Genomic DNA, 10,629 nt, shown 5'->3' with positions numbered 1-10,629 from the left:
TTATGTATTTGATAGCACTGTTGACAAAAACATTCATAAAGGAGGAGTTGACATGGAGGGAAACTTTGATACCATCGGCACTGTTAATAAAAACGAGTTTGAGGAATTCAGCTGAGACAAGATGCCGCAACAGGAGGGAATGAATGGTATTAGGATATCTGCCAACTTCTTCACACGTAATAGGTGGGAGTGAGGATCTGGCTAATTATAGGGTGGAGCAGATTCCTCACCTCACGCTTTGTCCCATTCCGATACAAATAGCCCAGGTCGAAGTCCTCCCCTATGCTAACAACTACCTCCTTCCCTGGAGATTCTAACTGTTGACCACTGGAGATTGGGGAGACTTCAGATGTTTATGGAAGTCAAGGTGGGAATGCATCAAGGGACTGTTGAGCAGACTCTCCACAATAGAAGTCGAGTTCGGGTTTTAAATATGAATGAAATAGAAAAGGTCAGAGCTGCTGAGATGAAACGTGTGCATAGTACATGCGGCATAAGAAGAACTGCGAGAGTGAGAAATGGGAGATACCTGTTAGAGGTAGAGAGGTTATTGTGGGTGAAATTATGGATTGGAATAATGTTGTGATAGTTCTTTCATATGGACAGAATGGACAATATTAGGTTGGTGAAGTTAAGTATACCTTAGTTTAACCAGACCACTGAGCTGATTAACAGCTATCCTAGGGCTGGCCCGAAGGATTAGACTTATTTTACGTGGCGAAGAACCAATTGGTTGCCTTTAGGTTGGTGAGAAGTGTATAACTTAAGTGTTAGGGGGAGTGAGAAAAGAAGGAACTGATAAGGGTTAGAGAGATTGGGTGGAAGAAGTATTGGAAAGAGAAGCTTAATATTCAGGAGTGCAAAAGTGCGTAGAAAGATAGGGCTGACTGGGATACTGATGATGAAACTTTCTTTTCCTATAAGTTTACTGTACAGGGGTTTCGTCTATGATATGACAGTTTAAATAGGTATGTGGCTGTTAGAGTTGTTTTGCATTTCTATGGTCACCCATTGTAGGGGGAAGCTATAGATGTTGAAAAATACATGTATCCCTCCCTCTCACACACACACACACACACACACACACACACACACACATATATATATATATATATATATATATATAAAATATATATATATATATATATATATATATATATATATATATATATATATATATATATTATATATAGTATATATATATATACATACACAGTATATGTATATATATATATATATATATATATATATATATATATAATATATATATATATATATATATATATAAAGAAAGAGAGAAAAAAATTTTGTATGCTTTACTGCCCACATAAAAATGAGCTATCAATATTAGAACTTTTTCTTACTCACTGAAAATTCATTAAAATTTTTGTTTGCTTTAGGACACTTGTATTTAATGTACGTTATCTTTTTTCGTATCATATTTGGTGGTTAACATTAACCCTACGTCAGTTACTAGATATAGGTATTAAACTTTAGGGTTTGTTAAGGATAATAAACCCAGCTCAGTCGCAAATCTTCGCATTTCTGTTGGTGTCTGTTTCTACACAAGCCTATGTTTTTGCTAACTCCTTTCCGTTCTGTGTATGAATGAATGATTCATGTATGGGCACAGCCGTTTTTTTTTTTCTTTTTTTAAACGATCATATACTATAAAATTCTCCTTAGGTTTTCAGGTATTTTTCGTATGTGACAATCTTTTCTTGTGTCAGTTTGTGTATAGTATGTGTATGAAAAATACTTAACTGGTATACTTACTTCATATTCTTTGACGTATTAGTGTCTTGCTAATGACTCTGTGCCAGATGTTTTTCACGCCTTTTTATGTTTTTCTGTACCGTACACACACACACATATACCTATATTGTGTGTGTGTTTGTATGTATATATATATATATATATATATATATATATATATATATATATATATATATATATATATATATATATATATATATATATAATATTTGTGTATGCATAGAGTAAGTGTGTTTGTGTGTGTTAAGTTCCGATACACACTAAAAAAGGCGTATCCCTTGCATATGCGACGGTTAGTAATTTACATGTACACGCACTCTGAACATGAGGCAACACTTGCAACGGTTTAGGCGTGACGACGCATGCCCATTTGGGATCTCTCTCTCTCTCTCTCTCTCTCTCTCTCTCTCTCTCTCTCTCTCTCTCTCTCTCACACACACACACACACACACACACACACACACACACACTTCCACAGAAGTTGCTATTCTGGTTGCACAACCTTTATTAATCATTGCCGTAGGCGTTAAAGTAGGAAGCGAGGTGAAATTATTTTTGAAAATTCGGACAACTGTTTCTCTTCATTCCTCTTTTCATTTTTATGATGTTTAAGAAAACACATACATACATATGTACACACACACACATATATATGTGTGTGTGTGTGTGTGTGTGTGCTGCGCGCGTGTGTGTAATTGTAATAAGACACGATGCCTCTTATCTTCTCGAATTCTTCGCACTTTTTGGATACACTTGTCACTACAAAACCTTAGATCCATATGCAAGAAGATGAAGTAATTCCAATGTCCATATATAATTTATTCGGTAAAATTAAGTTTTCGGCGTCACATATGGCCCGTTCCATGTCTCCAGTGGTGTTCACTGTGGAGCTTATATGGTTCCCTTTCCTTTTCCTTTCTTCTCTTTTCATAATATTTCAAAACTACTCCAAATACTCTGCTGCCCTTCTCAATACAGATGCGTAAGATTTTGCTCTTCTCATGTTTTATTTTCTTATTCAGTTCTCGCTTAGGGTAGCTTTCTGTGTGACCTATTTGATGAAATTAGTGTGTCCTGTATAGTTTTATGTGAGAATGACCTGCCCTCGTATGAAGTATTGTTTTCCTAGTTTGGAGGCTTCTTGCACACTTCCTTTCGGGAGAAGCGAATTATAGGCTCCCTCTGCGATTACTGGTGCAGTTCTCTCCGCAAACTGGAGATCATTTCATTGTTATCGCAGCGTCGTCGCCTTCCTCTGCTTCAGTCTGTCTTGTTGGTTCCTCATCTTTAAAGAACGTGACTGTTCCTCATATTCTCCGGTGCGTTGGTACTTGACATTCATTTCAGGAATGTGGAATCCTCTGATTTCCCTGTTTTACTGAATCATTTCACTATTTTTATGAGCAGAGTTTTCCATCACTCGAGAAGTGAAGTCCAGTACACTCCCCCTCTTCCAGAACTGAGCCTTTTTGCAAGCTGTGGCAATCTTGGTCTCTACCGTTAAGATAACAGAACTTGCTGCTCTAATGCTTTAGATTTACTTCGACTTTAATTTTAATCAGAACTGGAGAAACGTAGCAGGCTGCGAGTGGTAGCTGGTCACAACTATGCCTAAAGCCAGCGTCAGTTACGTATTCGCACTCATTAGCGTTGAGTTAGGTCAGCACTTGGGTTGGTGACACATTGCAAGCCAGATCAGGTTTTTACATAAACTGTCATGACCATTATTTGTGACGGGACACAAGGGCCTGGCAGGAGCATTAATGGTTACAATAAGCCAAGAAAATCGAAAAAGTGACTGCTATATATATATATATATATATATATATATATATATATATATATATATATATATATATATATATATATATATATATATATATATATATATATATATATATATATATATATATATATATATATATATATATATATATTGTGTGTGAGAGAGAGAGAGAGAGAGAGAGAGAGAGAGAGAGAGAGAGAGAGAGAGAGAGAGAGAGAGAGAGAGAAACATCCAAATATATGAAATAGACAGGTAATTTTTCACACTTGAAATTATCTCAGTCCTTATCTTCATAATAATTTTCACTTTCAGTTGCATACGGAACACAAATGAATTTTGCGAGACAAACAAGGTTTTAATTTTCTTGTTTTTTTTTAATAGATTCAGTAGCGCATTTTCCCCTTATTTGTTTATGTATGTGTGTGTATGAGAGAGAGAGAGAGAGAGAGAATGGTGTATGGAGGAAAGAATGATTAATATTTATATATTATTTGATTGTATGAGGTTGGCTGACAGAGGAAACTAGTATAAAGTAAACCTGTTTAGAGGAAGCAGGATAATTTACTGGCTAGCAATTTCTTGAGCATTTCCGTTTATTTTGGTAGAAAAAGAAAAGCGACGGCGCAGTGCTCGCACCCTGCCAGACCTTCAGCTGATTATTGACACAAACCGAGATGTTATGGTTGTTTGTAATTTGTCTTTTTGAGTGTAATCGGTTTATCGGATTAAGCCAGCGAACGATTCAGAGGGAGTTCACTTCATGTAGGTCTCTTCTTCCCAACGACAGGGGTTAATATTAAAGTAAGAAAAATAGAAAGGTCGCCTGATGATGAAAGAGACGAAAAGCCGGAAGAGCCTCCTTTAATTTGAATATCCAAGTTTTCCTTTTTTATTGTAATCTTAGGCTTTCCTCCCCAGTGTATTTTTGAATAACTTTTCAAGTTTTTTTCTTATAGGTAGTGTGTTATAGTCTCATAAGAATTTAGTTTTTTCATGCAGTGACCATCTGTATTAGGGTAGTCATATCATTCTCTAGCCAGTCACCATAGATGGTAGTACATTTTTTATAACTAAAAGTGCAGATGGCAATAACCGTATTTTGGGTATTGCAGAAAACCATCACTTCCTCAGCACATCTATAACCTTTGTATCTTGACTTCATTTATGTAGGGCTGTTTATTCTTCTTTGCGTCGTTTACCACTTTTGTATATATTGTATCTAAACATTACCTTCTTTGAAATTGAACGTGGAAGTGTCAGATCTTGACATCCTTCTCAGATAAAATGCCGCCCCATTCGTTTTTCTATTCTAGTTTGGCCTCGTCTAAAAAGGAAAATGCATCCACTTACTCCTTCCCTTGACAGTTTGACTGGCATCCTCGTCTGCCTCATCAAAAATGACCGACTAGGGAGAAAGAAGAAAGATTTCAGCACCATTCTCTTTCATGTGTCCCTCCCTTAGAAGACACTTTAGCGCGTGCAAGATGGTTGTCATCAAACAACTACTCTTGGTGGGTATTCACTGTATTGGAACGGAGTAGGTTTTCGTGCATGGTATCTTTGCGAGAATAATCCGACTTGCTGTTTTCTCGCTGTCATTTCAGATTTTGGGGATCTTGACTTGTTCTGCTTGTACAATATTGTTGATCGAAGGGACTTGGAAAATCTTGTCCTCCCTATCACATTTTTCTAGCAATTGGTCTGTGCACATTACAGTTTTAGGGGGTCGCTGTGGTTTTGGCCGCTATCCAAAATCAAAGGCGATGATTACATCTAAATAAATTATCATATTACGAAAACAACACGCGAGTTTCTGCACATTCTAAACTCATTCTTACCTCGCTTTATCCAGGGAATGCGATCATATCCTCGTAGAAATAAAATACAGAAATGTTCCGCGCCTTTCTAGTGATGTTAGCCCCGATGAAATGTGGTTGTGACTGGCGGAACCCTGCGAGATGGCCTTCCTTGCTTTATGCTAAGAAGTTAAAACGATATTAAAGATACTTGCTTACTCACTGGTGAAGATGCCGGAGAGAGAGAGAAGAAATACCTGTAAGTCATGATGTGAAGCTCGGTTGTGTTCCTCTCAGTTTTGCAGATGGAATGTACATTTTGCATAAGCTCGATTTCCTTCCTTCTTAGTGATTTATGTGCAGTAGATCTATATATATATATATATATATATATATATATATATATATATATATATATATATATATATATATATATATATATATATATATATATATATATATATATATATATATATATATATATATATATATATATATATATATATATATATATATATATGTGTATTTTATATACATATATATACACATATATAATATATATGTATATATATATATATATGGTATATATACATATATATATATATATATATATATATATATATATATATATATATATTTATTTATTTATATATATATGTGTGTCTGTCTGTTTATAAAATACACACACACGGACACACATATATATATCATATAAATATTTTTTGTGTGTTTTTCCTTTTCAACAAAATTCTATTTATTCCACGAAGCGGTTCCTAAGGATAGCATAAGCAACCATATTGCTATATTACGAGATATCTGCTGACTCAAGGGTAAATCTCTATGCAAAGTAAATCCCTATCTTACAAGACATTTTTACCCTAACTGAAATTTCGTCATCGCCTTGCCATTCCCCTTAATTATACTGCACCCTTCATGGCCGCACTTCTGCTCCTCCAGCATTTTAATTACTTCAACATTTCTTCCAGGGTATCAATTATCAACCGTGCACTTCCTTTTCACTTCCCTTCTATGCTTTTCAAATTACAAACGCTTATTTATAGCTCTATTCTCACTCATTCTCTCTGTTTGACCAACCCACCAGGATTCAGAATTTTACCTGTGCAACTTTTTTTTTTTTTTTTTTTTTTTTTTTTTTTTTTTACATCGGATCGTTAACTCCATACATTTCTCGTCCTTACAACCCCTACTCAGCATATCATAGACGGGCAGTTGGTCTTGCTCTACCTGTTGATTATTCATTCTGTCCTGGAAATTTGAACAATTGCTCCTCCGTTCCCTCTGGAGGAGATTTAATTACGGATGACTTTTTCCCTTGTATGATTTTTTCTTTTCTTTCGTGTTGGCTTTTTATTTGTGTACATTGTTTTTTGTATTTATTTAATAATGGCTACCCTCCCTTTTTCTCACGTGTAAGTTGCCACAAACCATTCTTCTTTGATACACCTTTCTCCTTGATTGCAGCTTGTTTTCACCTTCGATGCTTTGTGTCCCGAAAAAGAGAATTGATTGTAACAACTAAAATATTGTGATGCAAGCTCACTTTATTCCACATGCTTAGCCACGGAAAATCTACCTGTCAGGAAACAGCATCTCACACTCTAGAAAATCAGCCTCCCCGAAACTATCCAAATGATTTCCTCTGGCAACTCAGCCACTATATAGGCTGCGCTTTAGCCAGTTGCATGCTAGATCTAGCAGGTCATGCTGAGAATCAAAGCAGACGAATAGGTGCTACCATCTGATGAAGCAGTACTTCACAGGTTTGGAGAATATGGTTGCAAACTTAAAGAGGATAGCTGAGCCTTAGTACAAAACCCAGAAACAGAAAGAGCTGCACAGTACCATCACTATGGGCCAATTAGAGGATAACACAGCGCAGCAAACATCCAGTGGCTTCATTGAGGACAGTACCTGTAACAAAACACCCTGACATGCTATGCTACCCGTGTAGCTGCTGTAAGTCGTTATTCCAACCTTCGAAGGCATGTCACAATTCATGACCAGGACGATATTTATGTGTGATCAGATACATGCAGTTGCTAATATGTTGAAAGGGCATCACCAAGCCCCCCATTGGCAGCCTGAGTATTACTGTAGGTAATTAGAAATGGCCATTGAACCTGTAAATTAGTAATATGCTGCTGATGCTAGACAGTAGTAATTGAAACTTTAGGTTACTAACCTTCACACACCCAAGGCACACCTGCAAAGATTTAAATACATTTTACTTCACCTGGAAATAACTGGATAACTTGTGAAAAGAGTGGACACGACCTTCCACTCCACTTTGGAACATAAAATCATCATGATGGTTTGTCCCAGGAGACTCTGCTACCCTGGATAGCTGTCACAAATATTATGCATGGCATTAAGTAACCTGTGACAAGTTTTTTAGTGGAGTACCACTAATGGATCCTGTGCTAATTTGGCCATATGCCAGAAATCAGCTGTAGCGAATAAGTACAACACATATACCGATCATATTGCAAGGGCTTGACAGCAGAGGTTCATCTTCCATAGTCACTCCACCCATAGCCACAGGTTGCTGTTAAATTTCCAGTAGCTGACTTACATTCCTTTGTAGTGCAGTGTTGCTTTTGCCAGGGAAAACATATGAAAATTATGGAGCTTAAGGTGCAAGATGGACAGACCTAATGGAGTTAGATCTTTTAGTGCCTTGAGACAGGACATTTCTCTCTTGACTGCACAAGCAAACGTCACTGCAATTATTGTGATAGACACCATGCTTTTCTTTATTTGAATGCATTAATGTCATCATGGCACGCTCACACACTACTAGAGTGCCACTACAGCTTCTGATACCTCCTCCATTCAGTTCTGTTAAGCCAGAGGAAAGTCAGTACCTTTCTTCGTGTGTTGTGCAATCAAGGATGGAAAAGCCTCGCTCGTCACAACTTTCATGTTTCAGAACAAAAAAAAAATGCACTGTTGCTTTTGCCAAGGTAGACATAGGAAGACAGGGAAAATTATCCTACTTAGGATGTAGGATGGACAAATCTAAAGGAGTTGAATCTTTGTTGTGGATGTATCAAGATAGGCCAAATCTCTCCTGATTTCGCGAGCAGACATTGTGCCACAACTATAGTAACAAGATACCGTACTTTTCTTTGTCTGAATGTGTTAATGTCATTATGGCACGCCCACGCACTACTCAGCTGTCAGTACAACTCCTATGACTTTTGTTCAGTTCTGATCAGCTAGAGCAAAGTCAATACCATTATGCAACACATGCCATTAGTATGAGTTGCAGTCAGGGATGGAAAAGCCTTCCTTACCACAGCTTTTGTGTTTCAGAGAAAAACACTGGTGAACAGCCACGTGCTCCTGGACTGTGGTTCACTGCTTACATTCATACATCCTTGTTTTGTTGAACATTTGGGGCTTCTCACAACAATATAAGTGCAAATCCGTATATTTACCTTCTCAGTAAAAGCCGGTAAAAAAAAACTTCACACCTCTAGCTTGTACTGTCTTGCAAGGAGAGCCGGAGAATAAGTTTTATTGGCAGACCAGAACATATAGCATCATTATGGATGTTTAGTCTTGAAGATTTACCTGTTTCACAGAGCTGGAGGTTCATTATTTTAGCCAGATACCTAATTTGGCACATCATGAGGTTACCGAGAACAAAGAAATGCAGTCTCAGCCAAGCACACAGAACATTATTTGCAGTTGCATTTGTACTTCCGTCAGCCTTTGAGTTGCTGATGCCATGTCTCGTTTGTGCTCACCAGTGCCACTTGGAATCCTTTGTTGAATCGCCAACACACAGCACCAAATTGGAAAATTCTTTGTTGATAAGAGAGCTTTGAAATCTTTCAACCAAAGAAACTGGTTTCCCCTCCCTTTTCGAATTTTGAACTCTTGGGGATCCAGTCCACCTCATTAGACAAGAAAAGTCATATGTTCGTTTACTATCAGATTTTAACGTCACCAGGAACCTCTTCATGAGTCTCCAGGAAAGTTCCTTTTGAAATTCCTAGACATTTGCTTTGCTTATTGTTAGTTGTGTATTATATTATTTATATATATATATATATATATATATATATATATATATATATATATATATATATATATATATAATATTGCAATTTCTATTAAATTCAATGGCATTATTTACTGACCAACTTTTTATTTAGACTTTGAAGCTGTCTATACTTCATTTTCTCGTCAGGTAAACTTCAGGAATAAAGATTGTTCATGTTTGCTTTCATTTAATTACGGTCGACGGACCGTTTCCTCTCCTATTGTTGGCGTCGTGAGGGCTAAATTACAAATTGATATAAACACTTTTTATGACAACATGTAAAAAATGACGTCGCTAGAGTGATGAATTTCTATTGGTCGGCGGGTCACATTCTCTTACTCGCTTACCTGAAGAGGAAAAGGTGTAGAAAGATTCAGAGTTTAAATAAAAAGATAGTTTTTACACTAGGGATAAACACAACTTATCTTGGATAATGTAAAAATCTGGACTCTGGCCTTGAGGTCAGAAGTTCAGATAGAAACATGTACATCAAAATACGGCTGAACGCCAACTTCAAAAGGGGGTTGATTAGGTAAACTCTGGGGGTTAACTTAATTAATTTTATTTTCAAAAGAATAACACGTCAGACGAATGGTGGCGTAATTCAGAACAGCCAAGCAAGGTCCTATAATACAAGATGAAGGCAGCAAATGACAGGGAATTGCGTGAAGAGCCGCAATGGGAGCCTGCTTCAAAGGGCGTTGCAAAATGATGTAGCGGGGTCACTGCACACGCAAGGTGATACACAGGTCCACAGTTGACTACTACTAAACTGTAATCAAAACACGTATGGCTACTCAACCGAAAATAACACATTAATTAAGGAATTGAGGAATACACAGAAGGTGCCTAGATTGAACTCAATTCCAGTAGCTTGACTGTTAACGATTTACATTACTCTCCACTCCACTTCAATGCTTGGTAAGTTAAACAGCAACAATAAGAAGCAGTACAGGTCTTCCTTTGTTGGGCGAGTCAGAAGAGTTGTCGGCTAGCACTCGCTAGGCCCGGGTTCGATTCTCCGGCCGGCTAATGAGGAATTAGAGGAATTTCTTTCTGGTGATAGAAATTCATTTCTCGCTATAATGTGGTTCGGATTCCACAGTAAGCTGTAGGTCCTGTTACTAGGTAACCAGTTGGTTCTTAGCCAAGTAAAATAAGTCTAATCCTTCGGGCCAGCCCTAGGAGAGCTGTTAACC

General features: G+C 37.1%; 1 protein-coding gene across 1 annotated transcript in view; it reads right to left on the bottom strand.

Moving 5' to 3' along the window:
- The window catches only part of LOC136852938 (heat shock cognate 71 kDa protein-like), a 22,163-nt gene extending 16,644 nt beyond the window's left edge, over positions 1-5,519 (bottom strand). Inside the window, exon 1 of the mRNA XM_067127938.1 lies at positions 5,401-5,519. The gene's annotated coding sequence lies outside the window, so the exon portion shown is untranslated. The remainder of the gene's footprint in view (positions 1-5,400) is intronic.
- Between the last annotated feature and the right edge of the window lie 5,110 nt (positions 5,520-10,629).

The sequence above is a fragment of the Macrobrachium rosenbergii genome, chromosome 3 (assembly GCF_040412425.1).
Source record: "Macrobrachium rosenbergii isolate ZJJX-2024 chromosome 3, ASM4041242v1, whole genome shotgun sequence".
Lineage (NCBI taxonomy): Eukaryota > Metazoa > Arthropoda > Malacostraca > Decapoda > Palaemonidae > Macrobrachium > Macrobrachium rosenbergii.
Note: the sequence above shows the minus strand (reverse complement) of the source record. Positions and strands in the feature narration are given on the sequence as shown.